Source organism: Thermobia domestica, chromosome 1 (genome assembly GCF_964235325.1).
Source record: "Thermobia domestica chromosome 1, izTheDome1.hap1.1, whole genome shotgun sequence".
Classification (NCBI taxonomy): Eukaryota; Metazoa; Arthropoda; class Insecta; order Zygentoma; family Lepismatidae; genus Thermobia; species Thermobia domestica.
Window position 1 is genome coordinate 157,690,775 of NC_137454.1, and position 24,855 is coordinate 157,715,629.

Below are 24,855 nucleotides of genomic sequence, written 5' to 3' on the forward strand. Positions count from 1 at the left end.
CTTGTAGTGTTTCACAAGTTGATGGATGTGCTGCTGAATGGTTTCACCACATACTGAATTGTAGTCCCAGTTCCTCTTTGTATATATGTTGGTCTTCTGGCACGTGGTGTTTTCGGGTGTTTCGTCACCGTCCTTAAACTTGTTAAACCACCGCTGCACTGTCCGCGTTGTCACGACACCCTCACCAAAGGCCTGGCATATCTTCTGTCCCGCCACAGCGGCGCTTGACCTCCATTTGAACTCGTTCAGCATACATGCTCTTATGACGCTCTGTGGATGTCCCATGTTCCCTCTGTCTTTACGCAAGTTCACGGTGTGTTTGAATTGCCACAACCAGGTAGTATGTTGGATATACCCACACCAACAACTGACGGTCGCCTTATCTCCACTTGCATTCAAATCACAGTGTGAGGTCCAATTGAACACAGACCTCCACGAAAAGGGACAGAACTTTCTTGGTTACCTTTATAGTTATGCACAAAAGTATAGCGTTTGTTCCCGGGCAGTAGTTCTTGATTAAGCATAATAAAAACTATATTGAATATAATTTATGGATAATAATAATAATAATAATAATAATAATAATAATAATAATAATAATAATAATAATAATAATAAGAAGAAGAAGAAGAAGAAGAAGAAGCTAAAATAGTGTTTTTAATCTTCTAAAAGGAAACAAAAATTTTCCTTTCTTTCAGGCCTCAAAAACACTAGCAGCGACACATTTTTTTTTTTGGCTTTGTACATTGTAGCTGGCCCCCCCTCAAAAACGACGGGCCCCCCCTACACAAACCTGCTGGCTACACCCCTGGTCTTGACTTAGGTCTCTTACTTATTATTAAGGCTGAGAAAGTATATATATGTACCAGCATCAATTACCCGCCTCGCTGGGTTAAATTAATTAAAAAAGCTGTAATTTGTTCCGTTAATCAGTCACTATTTACTATTACTAAAGCGCTCTCTGATATCGGTCATTTTTGATCAATTTTATATTTCTCTCCCTTCGTCTCCCACAAGTGGAGTGGCTGAATTTAGACTTAAACGGCATCGAAAATGTCACTCTTCTACACAACGATCCCGAAAGCTATGGATTCGACATTGATACTAGTAATGTTGATCGTTATCTATATATATAGATAGATCGTTATAGATATAGATATATATAGATATATATATACATCTATATATATATAGATTGATGGATATATATATCCACCCCCCACCAAAATCCAGGTCTGAATTTGAAAGTGTCACTGTTCATCTCAGGACCCTGAAAACCATGGATTTGACACTAATATTAGTCATTTTCGATCATTTTTATATATCTCCTTCCTTCTCCTCCATTAAGTTGCAGTGCTGAATTTGGACTTTATCAGCACTGGAAGTGTCATTGTGCATCTCAACGATCCCGGAAACTATAGCTTCGACACTAATATCGGTCATTTTCGATCATTTATAAATATTCCTCCCCTCCCTCTCCCTTAAGTTGCACCGTCAAAGTGATATCACAAAACCATCTCAGATCTGACTCTCATCTATGATGCAAATTTCATCGAGATTGGTTGGGTGGTTGAAGAGTGACAAAGAGAGAAAGAAACTTACTTTCATATATATATATATCCTCCCCACCTTTAAGTTGCACCGTCTAAATAAAATAATAAAAATCATCACAGGCAGAACCGCACCTATGTTGAAAATTTCATCAAAATCGATCGGGTGGTTCAAAAGTTCAGTCTTATTTATTTTTATATATCTTTTTCTGCCCTTCCCCTCCCCTAGGTTCTACCATCGAAATTATATGATAAAACCATCCCAGGAACAAAACCTCATCTATGTTGAATATTTGATCGAGATCGGTGGGGTGTTTTTGAAGAGTTATTAATTTTTATTTATTTTTGTATGTATATCTCACCTCCCCTCCCTCTCCCGTAGGTTCTACCGTCATAGTGAAAATATGAAAAAAAAAAAAAAAAAAACTTTCCAGTCCCGAACCTCATCTATGTTGAGAATTCGATTAAGATCCGTCGGCTGGTTTAAGCGTGATGAAGTCACAAAGACAGTCACTTTTATTTTTATTTTTTTACATATATCTCCCCCCTCCCCCCCCCTTACGTTTCACTGTAAAAATGAAATGACGAAAACATCCCAGGCCAGAACGTTATCTACGTTAAAAGTTGGTCCAGATCGGTTGTGTAGTTTAAAAGTTGTTTTATTCGTTTTCATATATTTCCCCTCCTCCCCTCCCCCTCCCCTAAGATATACCGAGAAAGTGAAACGATAATAAACATCCCAGGCACGAACCTCATCAATGTTGAAAATTTGATCGAGATCGGTCGTTTGGTTCAAGAGTTATGAAGTTTTAGAAGGGAGACTCCACCTTCTCCCGCAACGTACGAACGAGCTAGCAGGTAACAACAGTTTCCTCTAGAGTAATCGGTTTCTTGGTCGTGAGCGAAGGTAAAGGGATGTTATATGAGAAAGACAGCGCATTTTGGGAGTCTCTGGGAATTGTCTCGGACATCTTGAACCTCGTTCCGTAGCGTCAACGCAATGCAAATTTTGTGCTTTACAGTATTTTCCGATGGTCTGCATAGTTAAAATTGTTTCATTATTTGCGTTACGTTGCGAAGACTCTTACAGATTGAGGATCCTTTGTTGCTAATCGCCTATTTCAGCGTTCTTTGTAACTCGCACACACGAGAGTCTAACGGGTCCGGACCCCCTCAAAACATCCTAACTATATATAAATATATATATATATATATATATATATATATATATATATATATATATATATATATATATATATATATATATATGTGTGTGTGTGTGTGTGTGTATACTTTCTCAATAAAACTATGTTTGTTTAACAGGAAAATGATTAATGTAGCTTGAAAATTTGATCTTACGTTTCATCTGTACTCTCTTTCTTATAAGAGACCGCGGTAGCTCAGTGGCAAAGCGTTCACTTGTGGTGTATGTAGTCCCTGGTTCTATCCCCGCTCACACCAAGTGAACGTTGTGGTGGACAAACAAAGTATGCGTGGGTTTTCTCGGGGTTCTCCCGTTTCCTCCCAGTTTCTTCATTCCACCATTTGATTCATTTCTCATCATCATTACCGTCTCCTTTAGCCGAACCGGCATAATCGTGGCACGTAAAACTAAAAGATTTAATTTTGTCATTCTCTATTATTATTATTATTATTGTTTGTTTGCTTGTTTGTTCGATAGAAGTGTTCCTTTGCAGCACCGCTACATGAGACTTAGACCGACAGCCTAATGTAGAATCTAAGCCATCGTAATGCGTTCAACCTCTCCCACCGAAAATCGTCCCGGGATCACGTCCATCAAAGGCGCGCGCTCTAGCGATTAGACCAGCAGGAAGGGCATAAGCGTTACTAAAGAGGAACTAGAACCAACTAGCAATTACTCATTACTCCAGAGGGAGAATTATTATTATTATTATTATTATTATTATTATTATTATTATTATTATTATTATTATTATTATTACTGGTGTACAGGTGTTTTAAAGGTTACTGGTAGTCCAAGCCATCAAACCAGTATACGCCACTGGAAGCAGGCCCTTACAAATGGAATTTCCAAAGAGAAATCAGCCTCCCCTCAAGTCGTCTTCATCCCCCCCACCCCAGGGATTTTCGGTTGTTTGCTCTTATGTATATATTAATGTAAGACGAACACATATTAGCCCCCGAAAATAGTATCAGTCCCCTAATTAGTGTTCTGGCTACAGGCCTACTTGGCAGTCATGCGTAATATAATAAGATGTAATGTAGCAATCAACATGTATCTCAGATCGATCGCTTGTAACTATTTGAACACTATATATTGACTTATTTAACATAACTCAAGTTGCTAGCTCATTATATAGAGTGATCCATCACGTTTTGTCAGAAATGTTTGTAGCCTATTTTGTTCGTATATGTTTTTGTCCATACATAATGAAGTGTTAGGATTATTTTCTTATTTGTATTACATACTTTTTCATAATTGATTAGTATATAAAAAAAGATAACAACTGGTCTGCATACATACTTTATCAACACAAGAAATAACTATTTTTATCGTTGAAACATTGTAAGTACGTAGGACTTAGAGGTATTGTATTAAGCGAAGTCTAAAATGAACTTTATACGTATAAGATAAACGAAACAGGAATTTTATAATGTTCGAAAAATAACACTGATTTGATAATCTTAATATTGTATAGAGAATATTTTTTTTAGTTACACTTACTTTATACTGTATCTTTCTGTATAGGATAGGATTAAGTACCGAGTTATCGGTATCTTGTAGTTCAATGTTTACATTGGAGTTTGTGGTTTTGAAAGATTTCATATTTATGACGGAATGATATGTTAGCTTCTGGTTCTGAAGTTGGAACGTTTCAAAGTTTGTAGACTGGCTTTGTGAGCTTAAGAGTATTATTTTATTTATTTTAGATTGAAGAAAATTAAACGTTACTTTTGTAGGGCGTCTCAAGGTTCTTCATAAAGTAAGACTCACCAGTTGACTCACTTATTTAGCAATGCTCAATACGACAGCTACCAAAATAATACACATCTTAAGACTAACTGATAGAGAACTACTAAGACTAACATCTAAGACAATCATTACTTTATTTAAGCTCAAATTGAGTTACAGCTATGGCCACTACACATACACATTAATCTAAACCATTAATTACTTACTAATCAACCTATTAACAGGGGTAAAAGTGTGTCTGAAAAGGTAGGGGGACGGTAGGTAGCTACATGATGCCACGCCCATCCCCCTGCCTACCATTGTAATTTTTTAGGAAGTGGGGGACACCATACATATTTCTTGGAGGGGGACGGCGTCCCTCCGCGTTTCCCCTTACTTTTACCCCTACCTATTAATCAAACTCAGTTATCTTCACAATAATAGCGTCAATACTCTCGACATTTTTTATTTAGATAAATCGAATAATCATGATCTTGGATGTATCATTTCAATAACAGACGGTATTCTGTATTTAAACATTTCTGGTTCCAAACGAAAATCGGAATCTGGGGTCTGAGGGGAAGAGGAAAAGGGTTTAAATTACGTTGAACTAGAGATTTTGCTATCCTGTTCTCATTGATAAAGATCAGCATGTATTTGTGATCTAGTAGCGACATTTCGGCTTTCCTAGAGAGGGAGGCCATTGTCTACCCACTAGTTTGATATATAATAGTATAATGATATCGTAATAAAACACCCGAATTTTAATAATAATAGTAATTATTATTACTTATAAACTAAAATATCCCTTTCGTTTCTAAGCGGTTAGCATACGGGCCTTTGGAGTGGGTTCGATTCCGGGTGGGAGCTCATATGGTTCAGATTACACGTTAAACTGTAGGTCCACGTCTCATATAGCCTCGCTGCTGAAAGGGACACTAAACTTTAAAAAAAACTCAATAAACTAAAGGTAAGACGCATTGGAATGGATCAACACCCGGAAAAGCGCATTTTGTCTTTTGTTTTATTTTTTAATGGAAAATTTCCAACAGTGAACACCAAGCTAAACTCAGTAATTATAACTATCTTCTCGGCAACACGAACTCATAGCAAAGGAAAATTTTGCTAAATCAAACAGTCAACTCAAGTTCAAGAGTAAGTCAATAATCCAACTCAAGCTCCAGCGCCGGTAGGAAATACAAAGATCAATTTTGGCGTCCATTCACTGTGCAAATCCATACAGCTGAACAAAACTGATCGCTACCCGTCAAGAAAGATCATAAATAAAATACCCGATTATTGGTTAATATCGGCGTACACGACGAGAAAATTTCTCAGAACAGATCTATTACCAGATCTCTTCTGCTGGTGTTATCAAATAGACTCACCACCAGGATATATGTAGAACTATTTTCGTTACAATTTCCAGGATGTTAGGAGTCCTTCGATCGAACCTTGGATTTTTAGATACTATTCTCGTGTTGACCAGAGTATGTCTGCATGTAATAACGCTGATTCCTTGGCATGTCACAACACGATGCCAGGCTACAGAGAAGAACTGACCGATCCAATTCAGTCCCTTGGCCTGCATATGGATGCCTAACTCCACTGATGGAACAGAGAATCGAACTGACCATCACTAGAACTTGGATTATGACAGAGGTCAGTGTATTCAAATGTGTTCATGTTCTTATTCTACGGACTGGACCAAGAAGAGAATACAACGGTGCACGTGAGTAAGCAAAGCGAATTAATTCATATTGTATCGGATATTTCCCTAAGTTTCCTAAACTATGAGTCTTGAGTTCCCTCGAAGAAAATTATTGAATTTAGAGTATCTGAGTATTTTTTTAATAGTAGATGTATTAAATTGCCTAATCACTAGGGACTATTGTGAATAATAAACACTTTTGACCAGAGTATATACACTTACTTATTAAAAACTAAATTACAGTGTAACAGTTTCGACAAACTTAACGTTGTCTTCATCAGACACTACTCTGGTCTGAAGTGTTTATTATTCCTTTAGGGACTATTGTCCTTTCGAACTCCTCGAGCAGTGCTTGGTCCATCTTCGAGTCCATATCGGGCCTTATGCAGAGTCATTCTGACTCGTGATTAGTGCCATAGCTACTAGAGAGTTCGGCTAACATATGTTTCCTGCAGTAGTCGGTAGTTTAGTATTACGCTAATCATATGCCAAAACGACTCTGCATAAGGCGGATCGTCTCCGACCTGTGGAAATCCCGTAAAGAGGAATGGGATACAATACCCATGATCCACCTGTAACGCAGTCTCCTGTAATAGAAACTTTCATACCGGGTAAAATTCAGCAGAGGTGGCCTGCAGATCAAATACAACCGCTGTTGGAAGTTTGGCATTTACCATGTAAAAGGCACATTCAAATTTGGCTCAATATAACTGCATCATGCTCTGTATGTCCTCAAGTTCAATAACAAGGTCTTAAATGATGTTGAACAAGAATTCAGTAATATTGCAATAAACAGGGTGGGCACAAAGACGTTTTCTTCAAAACGAGTAAGGAAAGGAAAGAAATAACCAGCAATCAGTGAGGTTTTTCTTTTTCTTTTACTAGAATTGGCATTATTGTATCTGGCTGGGACTGATAACCATGTTTTCGTACATGTTTTGTTTAAGAGTTGGTAACTGAGGAAGTTGTGATGAGTAGGACAGATGTTGAAATGATTCGTAAATCAACAAAGCAACAACGTGTTTTCGTGTTGCAAAGTTTGTGGAAACACATCAAGAACATAAATTTGGTAACAGCAGACTTCAAAGATTTCCAGGTGTGCAACCACCATAACGTCAATTCATAAAAAACGCGAACCAACCTCATTCAAGACTGCAGATTTTGTTTCTGATGTTGTTGCTCAGAGTTGTGTATCTAGCTCAAAGAAGTCTACCAAGGCGCGCACTTCAAGATTAAACTTTACCGAGGCCAAAACTTCTGCACATGTTCCACAAATGTGATCTGGACCGGCACATTGAGTTCTCTGAGTGTTTCTCACTCGTAATGAAACTGGCAGAGACCTCTAGAAACGATTTTTGTCTGCAGATGAGGCCTCATTCAAAAAAGTCACGTAAACAGATGGGAGTAATACCAATCCACACGAAATTGTTACAGAAGAGTTAAAACGTCCCTGGTGTCACTGTTTTTAGTGGTATTTGAAGTGGTGGTGTCATAGGACCATTCTTCTTTAAGAAACTGTTACCAGTGACACATACCTTCAGATATTGCAGGAAGTTGTCATTCCTGAACATTAAAATAACTCTCGTTACGAAAACATTCAGTTCCCGTGACAAGACGATGGAGCATCGCCTTACTTTGGTTGTTGTGGTACATACACTTCGATGTATGGATTGATCGTCGTGGTACGAGAAATTCCGTTCATGTGACTTCACACCATGCGATTTCTTCATCTAGAAAGTTATTTTCTCCCTCTCTTTTTATTTCTCTAAAGCAGAACATTGCCGGCCACCATTATCTGACATATGATAATGTCTAAATCACTGCCTCGACGGTGGCTACGAGATCTTGACGCAGACTTATGTACAACCGGCATGGGAAACATCATTATGTATATACGAGAATTATCCAGTCACTCACGTTTCGGTTCGAGTTGGGACGAGCCCCGCCATTTTGTGCAGCGACTTACCCCCGTTCAGTATGCATCCAGCCCCAGACATGTGAAATTCGTGTTGCTTCTGCTCTTTCATAATACATTGTTAACATGGCTCTGATTGAAAATCTCGCAAATTGCACAGTGAGGTTGGTCATACTATTTATTATTATTATTATTATTATTATTATTATTATTATTATTATTATTATTATTATTATTATTATTATTATTGCGAAAAATACTAAACCGATTGACAATCATCGACGACTTTGTGAGATTTACGTTAAAGATGTGGTGAGTGGAAATGGAGTGAGACGTTGGAGCCTCATATTTAAAGAAGTCCACACAAATATTCTTGATGGAGACCTAAGTGGGGGACTGGGCATTGTAACAGAAGAATTGGTAGCAAAAATCAATTAAAAGATTCGTGAAAATCAACGTTTTACGATAACAGAGCTCTTGTTTGAGTTTTCGTAAATTTCACGGAGCATATTGCATGAAGTTCTGCCCAAAAACTTAAGTTACCAAGTCCTGTACAAGATGTGTTCTGAAAATTTTGACAGAAGAACACAAAACTCAGCGATTGGCAGCTGCCTTGAAATTCCAGTGAGGCCTATAACAAAGACGGCGATTCTTTTATTGATCGTATCATTATTGGGAATGAGTCTTGAGTTAAGCACGTTATTTGTAAGACAAATAAGAAGTCAATGAAGTGGTAACACATTGCACATCGTACTTACGAAGAAAATGATTGCAACCATGTCTGGAAGAAAACTTATGGTTAGTGTGTTTCGGGATGGTGAAGGTGTACTGATATTGAATCTTTTGAAATGTGGTGCAACAATTACCATTGAAAATATCGTGAAACATCACAGAAATTGCGAAGAGCAATTCGAAACAAACTCCGAGGGAAACTAAGTGCAAAAATTCTACTATTTCCTGACAACGCCGCATTCGGCCAAGCGTATTGAGAAACTCTTACAGACTTTCATTCTGAGGTTTTCGACTATCCGCCATATAGTCCGGATCTCCCACCAAGTGAATACCACTTGTTACCCCACATGAAGACCTGCCTAACAACGCAACACTTTGATAATAATGCAAGCCTTTAGACTTTGTAGCAGGAATGGTTGAAGTCACTGGCGGCAAGATTTTTATGACAACGGACATTGTAAGCTTGTTAATCGCTGTAATAAGTGCTTAAAGTAACTATGTTTAAAAGTAGTATAAAGTGTCACTTCAAAATGCAAATAATAATAAAAAAAATGTTTCCTTTCACTATCTTCTTTTCATTCCAAAACGTGAGTTACTTTCTGGATTGTCCTCATGATAAACGCAAGTATCATTATTGGTAGAAGGAATTTACCCTCGTTCAGAACATGATACGTTTGAAATAATTTAATACATTGCCAATTAATCTAAATTGTGTAGCGTAATTTGGACTCTGCAGGAATATGTATTTTTGCATCTTTAAAAAAAATGTTTAAATGCTTCCTGCCCAACAAGTCGAATTTCGCTTGTGACATGCAATTAACTTATTATTATTATTATTATTATTATTATTATTATTATTATTATTATTATTATTATTATTATTATTATTATTATTATTATTATTATTATTATTATTATTAACTTACACTGTTCACAATTAAATTAAATATTTTCTTTCTCAAATACATTAAATAAGGACTGTAACTAGAAATATGAATATTTTACAAATGAATTGTTAATACATTAAAATTAATACTATTTTTCACTTTTTAGCAGATTTACTAACACGAACTAACTAGCTGCCACAGTGTAATCTTTCCACAAACAAGAGACACGCAATGGCTCACCATATTAGCATAGTTCTTAGAAACACGAAGTTTCATGGTTTACCTGAAACAGTTGTCAGAGGTCGAAGCTTTGGAGAAAGGTAAGAAGAATGGTTTATTCTTATTGTATTTCTCCTTTCAACATCAATTGAACGCAGTAGAGTCATTTCAAATTTTGTCGGGGAAGGGGTGGGGAGGATTGTCGGCCGACATAAGTGTTTCATATTTTTGTTACTTGGTAATAAACAGTTTATAATATTACAAAGCATGTATTTCCCTTGTCCTTCCCAAATGACGTTCCTGGCTTAACATTTAATTAAACGCATTAATTGACAGTGTTATTCTTAGTAGTTCTTTCCCCCAAAACCTTCGTCTTTTCTGTAAATTGTCTGCACGCTACCAACGTTTCGTGACGTCAGATAGAAGGCAAGATATCTACCAAGAACTATTAGCCTCACTTGTAACTGACATAGAAGGCAACACATCTGCCGAAAACTATTAGCCTCACCAGAGGCGGATCCAGGGGAAGCGATCGCCCCCCAGAAGAGGAAACTTTTTTATGTCTTATCTCTATAAATAAAACCCATCCCAGAGTTCAGAGCTCTTAAAATCAGGGCGTAAATAAGGGCTTCGCAGACCCGCATTGCGGGGCGCCGCAAACCATCATGGGGCCCCGAATCGTAAAGTGGGACGTAGAGAAGGGGCCCAACTCTACGCTGTGTGGGGGGGACTCTAGACTTTAGTTACGTCACTGCTTAAAAGTATCTCTAAGTAGCAGTATTACAACACACGTCCCCCCCAGAAGTCCGTCGTGAATCCGCCCCTGAGCCTCACGCGTAACTGAAGTAAAAGGCAACACATCTACCGAGAATTATTAGCCTCACACGTAACTGACATACAAGGCAACACATCTACTGAGAATATTAACTTCACACGTCTGTAAAAATGAGTTGTAATGATTGTAGGTAAGCTGAATAGCCCGGTAACAATATTACATTATCCTGTATTTTTTTTTCAGCGAGACAGTATTATTTTGTTTTATTGTTCTAATCAGTAAATGCGTATAAACAGGAATGTATCCTTCCTAAAGTAAGGAGGAAAAAGATTGTTTAATAGTCTTTCATAAATGTTACGCGAGCTTTACAAGTAGTATTGGCGTCACTGTAGTAGATTAAAAAAAAAAAAAAAAAGTCAACCTTTTCAGGACGAACGGCTCAACCCTTGAGCCAGCAATTCAAACCTCTCTAGCTCAACTCCTAATTAACCTAGAGATATGATTTTGGTATGTATCTCTTCAGAAAAAATGGAACTTTCTAATCCTGTGTATATCATTGATGTAATGGGTCCCTCCGTGAAGGGGGAGGGGACAAAGTTGGGTGTTTATAGTGTTCCCCCTCTCCCTTGAGAATTTGGGGGGAGGTACCCCCCTGATGGAGCTACAAGGATAAAAAATGGCATCCATAGAGACAAATGAACTCATACTAACTAGCCATACCAGTCCATGACTTTTGGGTTTGAGAGGGGTGAATAGGAGGGGTATTGAATTTACCCTTTTTCTTACTGTATATTTTCTTATAAAGACAAAAAAATATATTTCAAATTTGAGGAACTCTGGCAACATTGTTATTCATCGTACGCAAGAAAAAAAATCTCACATTTACGACAGATATTTGGGACAATGATACACAAAAGTCAAACCCATCGGTTCAATACAAATGGAAAAAGAAATTCAGAGCCCCACACCTACATGACACATCCTGTATATTATTCAATATCCACTGTAATGTACTCTAACGTTGACAGCCCTAGCGACATTCGTACTTATCACAGACACACAAATCATACCTCGTTGAAAACCTTATAGATTATCCATTCCAACAATGTAACTTTTGTGTGTCTCGGGCCAAACCAGTAAAAGAAGAAGAAGACGAAAGTCAAAATTTTGGGGGGAAATTAAAATTTTTCGAAATTTGTCGGACAAGGAAGATAATTCTCACATTTGCGCCAGACATTGGAAACAACGATGTAGAAAAATGAAGGGTTTAGATGGAATAGGAGTGAAGAAAAAAATTCGGAACGCCGACCCTACGTGAATCATCCTGCATGTTTTCGAGAGATTGTGGTATAAGCTAACATTGGCAGACTTGGCCACGCTTCTAATTGTCAAAAACATATCAGCTATACCTCGTTGGAAAGCTTATAGAACAGACATTCCAACAAGATAACTTATTGAACAGACATACACACACACACAGAGAGAGAGAGAGAGAGAGAGAGAGAGAGAGATCGAAAGGAAAACAGTTATCACCTCAGAACGCACCGTTCTATTTTTAGCCTGGTCAGAGTCAGCTGTAGCTATCAGTTGAATCTAAGGGTCGTAAATATGCATTTCTTTCAACTCCCTCCTTTGACAAGTTATTTAGTTTCAGAAAAAAATCTTCCTGACGAAGCAAAAGGAAAGAAAAGCAATGATCTTGCGACGAACAATATTAGGTGAACCAATGCGAGTGTATTCTCTGCCGTTAGTAAGAGTGCATTCCTACTGCACTTACACGGTTTATTTTTTGCACAATTGTTCACAATAACGGGGGTAAATGTGAGAATTATTTTTCTTGCATACGACAAACAACAGTGTTGCCATAGTCCGACAAATTTCGAAAAACTTGATTTTCCACCCAAAATTTTCATTTTTGTCTTCTTTTTCCTTTACTAGTTTGGCCCGACAGACACGAAAGTTATCTTGTTGGAATGTTTGTTCCATAAGCTTTCCAACGAGGTACAGCTGATATGTTTGTGACAATTAGGAGCGTGGCCAAGCCTGCCGATATTAGCGTATACCACAATCTATCGAAAAAAAATACAGGATGATCCACGCAGATTCGGTGCTCCGAATTTTTCCCTCCATTTCTATTGCACCTACACCATTCATTTTTTTATACCATTGTCCCCAATGTCTGGCGTAAATGTGAGATTTTTTTTCTTGCGTACGAGAAATAACAGCGTTGCCATACTACGACAAATTTTTAAAAAATGGATTTTCCAACCAAAATTTTGATTTTCGTCTTCTTCTTCTTTTACTAATTTAGCCCAAGAGACACGAAACTTGCCTTGTTGGAATGTGTGTGCTATACGGATTCCAACGAGGTATAGCTGATACGTTTGTGACAATTAGGAGCGTGGCCAAGCCTGCCAATGTTAGCGTATACCACAATCTCTCGAACAAAATACAGGATGATTCACGTAGGTTCGGGGTTCCGAATTTTTTCCTCCATTCCTATTGTACCTAAACCCTTCATTTTTTAATATCATTGTTCCCAATGTCTGGCGTAAATGTAAGAATTTTTTTCCTTGCGTACGACAGATACCAGCGTTGCCATAGTCGGACAAATTTGGAAAAAATAGATTTTTTCGCAAAAATTTTGATTTTCGTCTTCTTCTTCTTTTACTAGTTTGATCCGAGAGACACGAAAGTTACCCTGATGAAATGGGTGTCTCATAAGGTTTCCAACGAGGTATAGCTGATATGCTTGTGACAATTAGGGGCATCACCAGACTTGCCAATGTTAGCGTATACCACAATCTATCGAAAAAATACAGGATGATTCACGTAGGCTCGGTGTTCAGAATTTTTCCCTCCATTCCTATTGAATCTAAACCCTTCAGTTTTTGATATCACTGTTTCCAGTGTCTGGCGTAAATCTGAGATTTTTTTTGCTTGCGTAGGGTATATATCAGCGTTGCCACAGTCTGACAAAATCTGAAGAATTGTATTTTTGAAAAAAAAAAATGTTTTTCGTCTTCTTCTTCTTTTACTAGTTTGGTTCGAGAGACACGAAAGTTACTTTGCTGAAATGTCTGTTCTATAAGGTTTCCAACGAGGTATGGTTTGTTTATGTGTGACATTTAGGGGCGTCACCAAGCCTGCCAACGTAAGGGTAGACGAAAATTTCTCGGGAAAATAGGAACAGGATTATTCACCTAGATTCTATCTTCCGATTTTTTTTACCTAGTTATTGTACCTTTGCCCTTCATTTTTTGGTATAATTATTATCAATGTCTGGCCTACAGGTAAGAATATTTTTTCTAGCGTACGACTAGAAACAGTGTTGCCAGACTCTCACAAATTTCGAAAAAAATATTTTTTCACTTTTTCTCTTTCTTTCTTCTTCTTCTTCTTCTACGGGTTGGATACGGTAGCCTCAAAGGTTATCTTACTAGAATCTTTGTTTCATAAGCTTTCCAACAAGGTATAATTCATACCCATGGAAGAATTAGGAGGGGTGCTAGGGCCGCCAAAGTAAAGGTCTACGATTTTCTTGAAATCCCTGCCCGTCCTGAAAAGATGGTTCATATTTTATGATACAGAATGTAAATTAATAATAGAAAATGACTTTAACAGAATAAAACCTATCAACTGCTTAGGATGGACAACCTTTTTATAGTCATAAAAATCATTCTCTGAAAAACCACGCATTAGAATTTTCCTTCAAGCATGATTGTTTGTTCATCTCGATGTGATGTATCGACAACGGACTGTATCTCATTAAATATGTTGTACTTGATGTGCTCTTGATAGTATCATAATGATTAAGATAAGTTTCATGTTAATAGTTGCGTGAGGCTTAAAAAAAAGAAAAGAAAACTATTTTCAGTCATCTCGAAAACTACCACTTACCATAACATTCTGTTGAGCTTAATGAGAACTAACGATTGTTATATGTTTCACCTTTTGATTTTGTTTTTCGTTATAAGCTAGCAGTACTGTTGAATATTCAGTACTTACTACACTGAGAAAATAAATTGTAGGTGGAGTACTTAAAAAAGGAAGGTTACATACGTAATTCCTGTAGTTTTTTGGACTTAACGTACAGCAAATGTATAACTGAAAACGCATGTTTTATACTTTCCGTATAAGTGTTCCATCTGTACTTTCCGTATAAAACAATATAGGCGGTCAGGATCTCACATACAAATGGACATATGTGACATATAGCTGACAAAGGTAACATACATATATGTATATAATATAAGGAAGAATGTTAGATATCAGACATCCTGCAATGGCATGATGTAACATCTAAGGGCAGTGCGTATGTAGCATATGGATAACGTATGCTCCATACTGATTTCTGTAGTAAGCAAGAGTATTCAGTATATTTGTACATATACCGCTGTCCGGAGAACGGATTTTTCTCAGTGTATGCGATGGTTTCTCGAAGACGGCATATTCCTCTAGTTTAAAATGTACCAAATAGAAGTATTAAGGTCCATTTCGTATTATCCAGAAAATACAATTGCCTCTTAGAAGCTCACTTCGTCTTTAATTTATCTCCTGAAACAGATCTATAAATATAATAATATTTCTGCACTACAAATTAAACATTAGAACACAGTAATTGGAGAAAAATATGCTGTAAAGCATCCAACTTCTTCATTTTATACAAAACGGTAGTAATATTTGTGATCGGATATCACTAAAAGAAAGTCTGAATGTAACGGACCGTTTCATTACAGAAGCTTTCTCCCTGCGATACTACCTCCGACATAATATGTTATTCTTCCTTGTTAACATCATTCTAAGTTTATATACATTCCACATTATATATTTATTTGTTTTCAATTGTGTTATTCTACAGATGGCTGTTATAATTTATTCTTTTGAATATTCTTTTTATGGAATTGTCTTCTCATATTTTTAATATATGTATACTACAATTTAAATTATGCAATTTTGAACTAATCAATACGAAAGTTTGATTGGTTTGTAAGATTATTTTATCTTTGCTTTCTAGTTCTGGAAAAGATACATGAGTATTGGTGAAAATCGAATTAATGTAACTAAATGTTGCATGATAACCTGTATAATCTAACTTTCCTAGGAATGTCTGTATCAGTGCTAGGAAAAGATACGATCTGATATGTATATCAGAACTATCCACTGTTGTTGGCAACGAGCAACATTTTAGCGCAACAAAAGTACGTTTTCCCGGAAACTACGGGTCAGAATTCTTTCTTTTTCACAGAATCGACGGGTTTTACTAGCAGTGCTTCATTAAGTTCCTCTGTAGCTGATATAACGCTGTCGAAGAAAGGAAAATATATATCGCAACATCAAAACATTGTCTCTTTGATTCTATACCACTCTACCTAATTACTCTGTAGCACTTTGTAACACATTTTTAACGTAATATTATTCTTTAGGCAGAATGGAAATTCCTGTTTAGCTTAATTTCCATTCAGACTAATCGTCGTAGAAAGAAATTTTAAATTTGAGGGAATTTTTATTAATAATTATTTTCTCGACCCGCCTTGTTGCTTTCAGGACTTGTTAATTTTCGTATGTCATTTCCGCGTCCCTGAAATTAAATTAGGAAACGTGGACCACTATCATTTTATTATATGGATATGTCTCCAAGACATCTGTTGGTTGCCTTCACTCACACTGATGTATCTTTGACGTATACAAGGCTTCAGTAACTGTGATTAATAGTAGTTTCCTTAGGTCCACGTCTCATATGGCCTCGCTGCTGGAAAGAGATGTTAAACTCAAAATCAACTCTACTCAAAGTATGAATAAGTCTAGTGGATTTCTGGATTGTAAGTATGGTAGTGAATGTGAAAATAGTAACTTATTTACAATAATGCACTTTTATTGTTTAAATTTGTTTAAAAGCATTCCCTCATCAGGAGTATTTTTACCTACCTAGAGTATTATTTTATTTAGTTAAGAAACATGGAACTATAAGTGAAACACTAATTGAACAATGCAATGAACTAACGTAACTCATATAATATAAACTTCAAATGATGCAGTGTCAACCGTCTTACAGTGAAACATTAAATGATATTTTATTTTATCCGGTTTGTAAGTAGTATGCGGTATTCATGGAACTTCTATCTAGGATTATATAATATATACTACTGTCAAACTGAAATTGAGGATTTAGGATTTAGATTTCTGGGCTTTCGACATCTGAGGCCATTTAGCCCTTCACGTTTTGAGGGATGACGTCCCTCGGCGAGCACACAGTCCAAGGAAATGGAAGGAAGAAAGGATTGGGGAAGAAAAGAAGCGACCTGGGACCTGTAAGTTAGGTACCACCCCGGCATTTGTCTGGTGTGAATGAGGAAAACCCAAAACTCATTCAGGGTGGCTGGCCTGAAAAGCGTTTTACACTTTTTCGACCGCGTGCCCCCATCGGGAATCAAACCCGGGACCTCTCGCACCGAAGGTGAGAGCGTTAGCGACTGAAATTGAGTCAATTTAAATAGCCTTTTTGGAATATACTTGAGTCAATTTAAATAGCCTTTTTGGAATATACTTATATCTGTTTATTTTCTTGCTGCACTGAATGAAGGCTCTAAGTACTAAGACAGATTTTAGACAGTTGGCTTCCCCGAAGCAGTAAAACATATCGCAAATACTATTTCCGATTTTTCGTTCTGAACTTTTCTGTTTGAGTGAATTTGAATAGAACAATCGAACATGCGCACCTTCTGTCCTAGGTGGCTGCAGCTTCAGCTGAAGTTTTAAAAACTCCATCTCCAGTAAAATTTGGGCGGCCGCAGTGGCTCAGACGAGTCTCTGGTTCAACCCCAAATTCAAGCCAAGTGAGCTATGTGGTGAACAAACACCGTATGTATGGGCTTTCCTCTGGCTTATTCCGTTTCTTCCTACTTCCTTTATTCCACCAGTTCATTCATTCTCAGCATCACCGTCTTCTTTAGCTCATAGTCCCGTGTTCGATTCCCGGCCGATCCATCTCAGTTTCCGATGTCCATCTAGCGTCCTGAGATAAACTGGGGAGTCATATGAATAAAATAAGTGACGGTCACTAGGTCTAGAAAGCTTCTGATACATCTGTTAGAGATAGAGCGATACAGCACACTTATCACATGTTCATCGCTAAGCTAGACGTAGTTCAACCGGTACGCGTAACTCCAAATGGTCTAGGAGCTACAGGCTCTAAAGGATGTTATGCCAGTGGTTATTTAGATTTTTTGTAATTTAGACGTAACATCTCTCTTCAGCCTGAACTGAAAACAATATAAACAAGAGTTTTTTTTTTTCTTACAATGAAATACAAGCAACTATTTGAGTTTGTATCTGATACACGTATCTCGACCGAGATTCGAATCCGGGACAAGGAGCTACAGGAAATGCTAGCCAGTTGACCACAAAATCGTACCTATATATATACTCAGAAGTACAGTGGAAATATAACTATTTTAAATACATTAACTTATTCTTTTCTCTTACAGATTGTTTTGGATTGCTGCGTTCGTACTAGGAATCGTGATTACAGTTATAATAATAATGAAATCCTGGGAAAAGTATCAGGAGAACCCAACTGTTTTAACCATTGAGCGAAATCGGAACGACTGGATAATTAATAAACCAGCCCTCACATTTTGCTCCACTCCTTTGGCAAAGACACGCAATGTGAAGAAATACATTAGGAGGTGAGTGTGAAATTCTTTATTATTATTATTATTATTATTATTATTATTATTATTATTATTATTATTATTATTATTATTATTATTATTATTATTATTATTACATGCAGTTATAATGTTTGAAATGTATAAACTTTCCATTAGGAAGACCAAGAGAAAGATGGGATCATAAAATAAGCAATATATTAATTAAAAGTTGGTAATAATTCTGAATACTTTGATAAGATGGAGATCCAACATAAAGGAGATCCAACATCAAGTTTCCCAGCTGCTATGATCTTTCTGGACCACTTTCAACTACAAGTAAATAGACCTGCTTTATTTATCCTCAAACAAAACAGGCAAATATTCATCAAAATAGAAAGATTAAAAAAAAAACTAATGATGTATGGTAAAAGAATGTCATAACGGATGGTAGAGTCTCATTTTCGTTTCCTTCAATTATATTAGTAGGTAAGCAAAGGTCGCATGAAGGAGCTCAAAATCGATGGCCGTCTGGTGTCTATTCCGTTAGTTTATATTAAAGATTCTTTCCTGTTTACACAGAACACGAAGCAAACAGTTCTGCTGAATCGAACCACATAAAGAAAACTAAAAATAGCATGGTAATGATACATGTATACGTATGTTGTCAATAGAAATACAGTTTTGTACTAATAAATTGCAGTGTCAAAATTTTATAACTTGTTAAACATAATGTTTGAGATTTAGTATTTTAAAATGCTTCAGTTCTTTAGAAAGCCCTAAGTATCACCTTAAAGGATAAACCACCGTTAATACCTTCTAGGTTACATGGTGAAATTAGGCCAGCACCTTTTTCAGAAATATACTTAAGCCTCGGAACGACAAGATTAAATCAATGAGACCCAAGCACTTAGAATTATTATTATTATATACATATTAACAAATACTATGCTCATGTATTCGCCTATCCTAGCGTGGTCCTGACCTTCTCTATTTGCCAAAGTCATAAAAGGAGTACGTCTCTTCCAAAAATACACTTAGTTGAAGGATATGTAGAAAGTAACGTAATCTGCTGACCAGTAATTGTTGTAATAAGTGTCAGAAGTGCTCTTCACCAACATCCAGACATCGATGCGCCCTTGTGATCATACATGTTCAGTAATAGATTCTAATTATATGGAGAGATGCTTCGTATTGCAGCTATAATATTTTGTTTCAGTTAATGGGTGGTATTTGGGTTGATAGCGTAAACCCTGTGTTTTAAAGCTCCCCAATAAGGAAAATTCGCAAGATGAAAAGTCTGGTGATCAAGAAGTATCCGTTGAAGAAAAGTATATCGTTAGAAAATACTGTGTTGAAACATTGGTTGGGTATGTGAGTTGTAGCATGACCTTCTTGAATATAATGTTTTTAATTTTCACATCCATAGCCATATTGCTTCTGCGTATTTTCAAATACTTGCACATATCGAGTGCTGCTTAAATACAGAACCAGTAAATCAACAAAACGCCTATATCTTCTATGGATGAAGAGGTTTTCCATGTATAATATATGGGTTATTCTACGATTTTTATCAGGCTCTTTAACGTTTCATCTAATTAAAAGAAGGGCAAAGTGTTCAAAAAAGCATTAATGATCACCGATTAATAAGCAATTGCTGTAGTTTCATCTTGGTCTTTCAATTACATATGGTCACATCATTTACTCAAAAACGGAACTGCTTTAATACTCAGTGAGCTGTTGAGAGGAATACAGCAACTTGTTGAGATGCTCTTCGTATCTCTTTTTCTGGGGCCCCAGGATATGTAACTGTAAATTCTACCAATTACTTCCAGGGTCTTCACTTTCTGACTTGTTTTTCTCTGCACTCAACAAACTCTGTTGTCTTCTGTTTCCTGTACAAACCTTGAATTGTGGTTATAGGAATTTTGTTTAATAAAGTGTGTAAAAATGTGTTATTACTGACCAACCAGAACTTTGTTACAAACATATCTTTAGTTTTCTTTATATAAAATTTCACAATATCAATTCGTCCTTCATGTAAAATTTTCCATTTTTCACCAAAATAACAAATTTCAACACTCAAGCATAAGGAAAAACAACACAGAATTAGGAAATCCTTTACTAGAGAGCATCAGAGTGGCGTTAACAATGTAATGACATGTAGACTCTGACATGCACTTGCACATATTACTGAGAACCCGTTGGGACGTTCTGTACATGATATCATAGCAAGGTAAAATGAATACTATGATCTAACATGTAACTTATATCTGCATTATCTCACTTCTAGGCAAGAATAGCAATGTATAAAACAAATGATTTTCACATTTATAATCTACCTAACAAAATATTACTGTGATTTTATGCAAGTTAGCGTGTCTATGCATATTTTAAAATACTTTAACATTAATGCACTCTTATTTAATAATTTCATTTTACAGAAAATTTAGGAATATAACACCTGAGAGGGCAAGTTTATACATAGACTATTTCATAACTGTAGGGAATCTTAACAACTCAAACCTTAATGATCTCCTGAAGTACAAAAGCAAAATCGTTCCTAATATTTCAATGAGCGAAATTCAATATGAGGTTAGTATTAATTACTTCTTAAAACGAAGTTTCAAGTTTTTAAACCTTATTTGTACAATTTTACTAGAACGTAGTGGTGTCCAAAACCTTACTTTGTAGACATTAGTCGAAGTAAGTGATTGTTATTTTTAACTAAAGATTGCATTTCATTTTTAATTTTATTTTCTGATACAAGGCAGGTGAGGATATGTTATTCTAACTCCGAATGTTGGCAATTTGTGTAAGTTGAACACCTCATTTTAATCGAAGGTGACAGACAGGTTTTAGTGCTTTTCACACATGTAAGCAAGGAGTTAGCATTTATACTAGCTAGAGCTATTACGATAAGAAAATATTTTTGTGTAAGATGGTGATAAAATACTCCAGTCAATGATAAAAATAAATATTTATTACTCGGTAATAGTTGTAGCTCGAGAAACGTTTTAATAATAATAATAATAATAATAATAATAATAATAATAATAATCCTTATTATAAACTGAAAATACTTCAGTCTGTGTGTAACTCTAATTCGTAATAGTTAACACTCGCCTCTCAGCTATGTTCACAGCCTGCTTGACATAAATAGGTGGCGCTACTGTGCAGTAAACTTCCAGATTTAAAATTATTGTCACGACTTGGTTGCAACTTAAAAACTGCATTGTTTCATTTTAATTATTTCAAAAGAGGACAAGGCCGTAATCATGTTTACTCGAAATACTACTACTACTACTACTACTACTACTACTAATAATAATAATAATAATAATAATAATAATAATAATAATTATTATTATTATTATTATTATTATTATTATTATTATTATTATTATTATTATTATTATTATTATTATTATTATTATTATTGTGTGTGAACATTACAGTATTTAATAATAAAAGGTGCGGATTATTGTGCTTCCTTGTTCAACTTCCATTAGATTGTGGATTACAGTAGCATAACAGTATATTGTTGCTATTGATAGATTGGGATCATATATAGATTCAGTAATTCATCCATATTTCAAATTAATGATTAAAAAATGAAACTATGAAATAGAACTATTGTTTCAATAAAATGGCAATTTTCGAGTGGCAGTAAATACAAGAATCTTCTGAGGCTTACAATTTTGTCTTTATACAGCAAACGGTGTTGTCTGTAGTAGCTCCCTACACATATGGATGATAGAAGAAACATGCAAAAAAAAACTTTTTATGACGTAGTGTTATGAAACTGGAAAATATGTTGAAATCTTGAATTGAATTATATTTTCGTCATGTCTAGATTATCTCAATTCTTATAGTTTTTCGAAAGTAAGAAGGGATAATGTGTGAAGTATTGAAGAAAAGCTGCGAAATATTGATTGGCTACTGCGGCAAAATACTTTAACGAGTGCAGAAGAAACACCATACTCTCATGGATCAATTCATTCAAAGAACTAAAGAATATGTATCAGAAATGCAGATTATTGTCCGATCTTCTGTCAAATGTAACATTCAAATATCTGTCATATCGCTATCATGTTATACTTCGTAGAAACTATTCACTCATTATTTGTATAATTTGTGTAGTAACCGTTGATGCAGTGTTCAACAACATGCAGTGTTCAATGATGCTGTATTCATTAAAATAATCACTTTTAATTTTCTGTCGTCACTCGACGTTCTACTTTCTATGATTAAAATAAAAACGCTTTATAATAAATGAGCTCTTGGCTTAATGTTGATGGAGATACTAGAATTAACAAATATAATTGAAATAAGGTTAGAGATTAGTGTATGAAACTTCTAATTGATAACTGATTTTTTTTTAGCCAACTTAAGTTTAAGTATACTTACAAATTATGTTAAGTTCTTAAGAGCGCCAGAAACCTAACATAAGGTAAAAATATACTTGAATTACTTTGAGATAGTTAGCACCTTCCCATGAGAGTACCATTATAAATAATAATAATAATAATAATAATAATAATAATAATAATAATAATAATAATAATAATAATAATAATAATAATAATAATAATTATTATTATTATTATTATTATTATTATTATTATTATTATTATTATTATTATTATTATTATTATTATTATTATTATTATTATTATTTGTAGATTCGAATTTGTGTGACCTCAAGTTTTATATTTGCTGTTTCTAATCAATATATTGTGGTTAGGAAGCGAATTATCAAAACACGTCATGAGTCTACTGAGATTTAAAGTGTCACAGAAGTAAATAATTAACTTTGTAATCAACAGCAATAGAAATGAGACATAAGAGCAATTTGTTCTTGTGTTAACCTCCTCGGTCCCAGCAATTTTTTGGGTAGAAATGTTATATTCCAATATTATAGTTAGTTTCGGTTGTATACCCTGTTAGCCAATTTTCAGTTATTCTTCCTTATATATTTGCCATTTGTCCGCTGAGTGCATGTCACCTATAGGCAACATGGGGACTCAGTGTACACATCATGTATAATTCACATGTCGCCTATTGGCGACAGGGGGTCCGAGGAGGTTATAGGGAAATACTGCAAAATCAGAAAATGTTCTATATTCTAGTAAAGAAAAGAGTGACAACAAGGAAATTTATGAAAATCTTATTGAAAGAGAAGCTATCTCAAAACAATTCAACAAGGAAAGGTACTGCTGTAAAAGTGTACACTTGACAAAGTTTAAATCCATCCGTACATGATATTTATTAGAAAATGTTTTAGTTTGAGACCCTTTTCAAAGTACTGGCTACAATATTCATTTTATCCACGCATGTTAGAATAAAATAGTTAAAAATGAGTTAGTTCTTGTTCCTGAATAAATTCAAAATAAATAAGTATATCAATCGTATAATTATATACGATCATTTACAAGAAATGTGTTTCTAATTTTAGGCGAGCGAAAGTGTCAAAGTTTCAGCCATTGACTTATACAGCAAGTTGGTATTCAGTAAGGAATCCCTTAGGACTCAGTATGGATTATGCTATGCTTCAAATTCTTATTTCGCTGAGTATAGTAAGCTAAAGAAGTAAGTATTATTTTATATCGGGTGTTCTAAAAATGTTGAAAGGACTATAGAAAACTATTTTACAGGTCAAAATAAAAGGGAAATGCTTTGTAAACCCTTCTGGATCTCTTCAGGCTCTAGGTGTCAACCAAAATTTTGATGACGTGGCAACCTGGATATAAATGTTCCTGCATTCCGCTTTTAGCGATGATTTCACCTAGGTCAATCGGCTGAAATAAACGATTTTTTTTTACGTAAGGATTAACAGTAACCCTATTAACAGTAATAAAATTTGTTGTTGTTGGATTTTCATAGTATACAAGTATTTTGAGAAAGGCGTTTGCATATTGCAACTTGTAAAGAGCAATACGTATACTAGAAACTGTTATACGGTTTACTAATTCTACTAAATTTCTTACTAAGGAACTAAATTTTCCACCAATGGTAATAATTAGGTTATTTTGAATTAAAAGTTTGCCATAGGTATATCATTTTCAAAGGTAACAAAATTTAAACTACAATATTCAAAATAGCCGTCATCTGCACTTTTGCCATCACTCAGCCAACGGTTGGAAAGATGTTTAATTAGAAGTCACAATCTGATGCAGAGAGTTATTCCTTACACTCAAAGATCTGTACACCTCTAGACAGCACGTTTTCTTGGCCGGTGTTAACTCATGTGACACCCATGAGTCCAACTCTTTGATCTCCGATTGCACGGAGATACAGAAGGACAGAGTTATGGTATTGACTAACTCGTCACCAAAGGCATAAATACTTTCTCTATGGTCTACTTCCACAATTTTCCCGAGGAGCTCATCCAAGAAATGATGTGTGGTCGGTGTCCATGGTTATCTCCGTTTAAGTACATGGTCACCGCAATGAGATTTGACAAACCAACTATCTTTTGA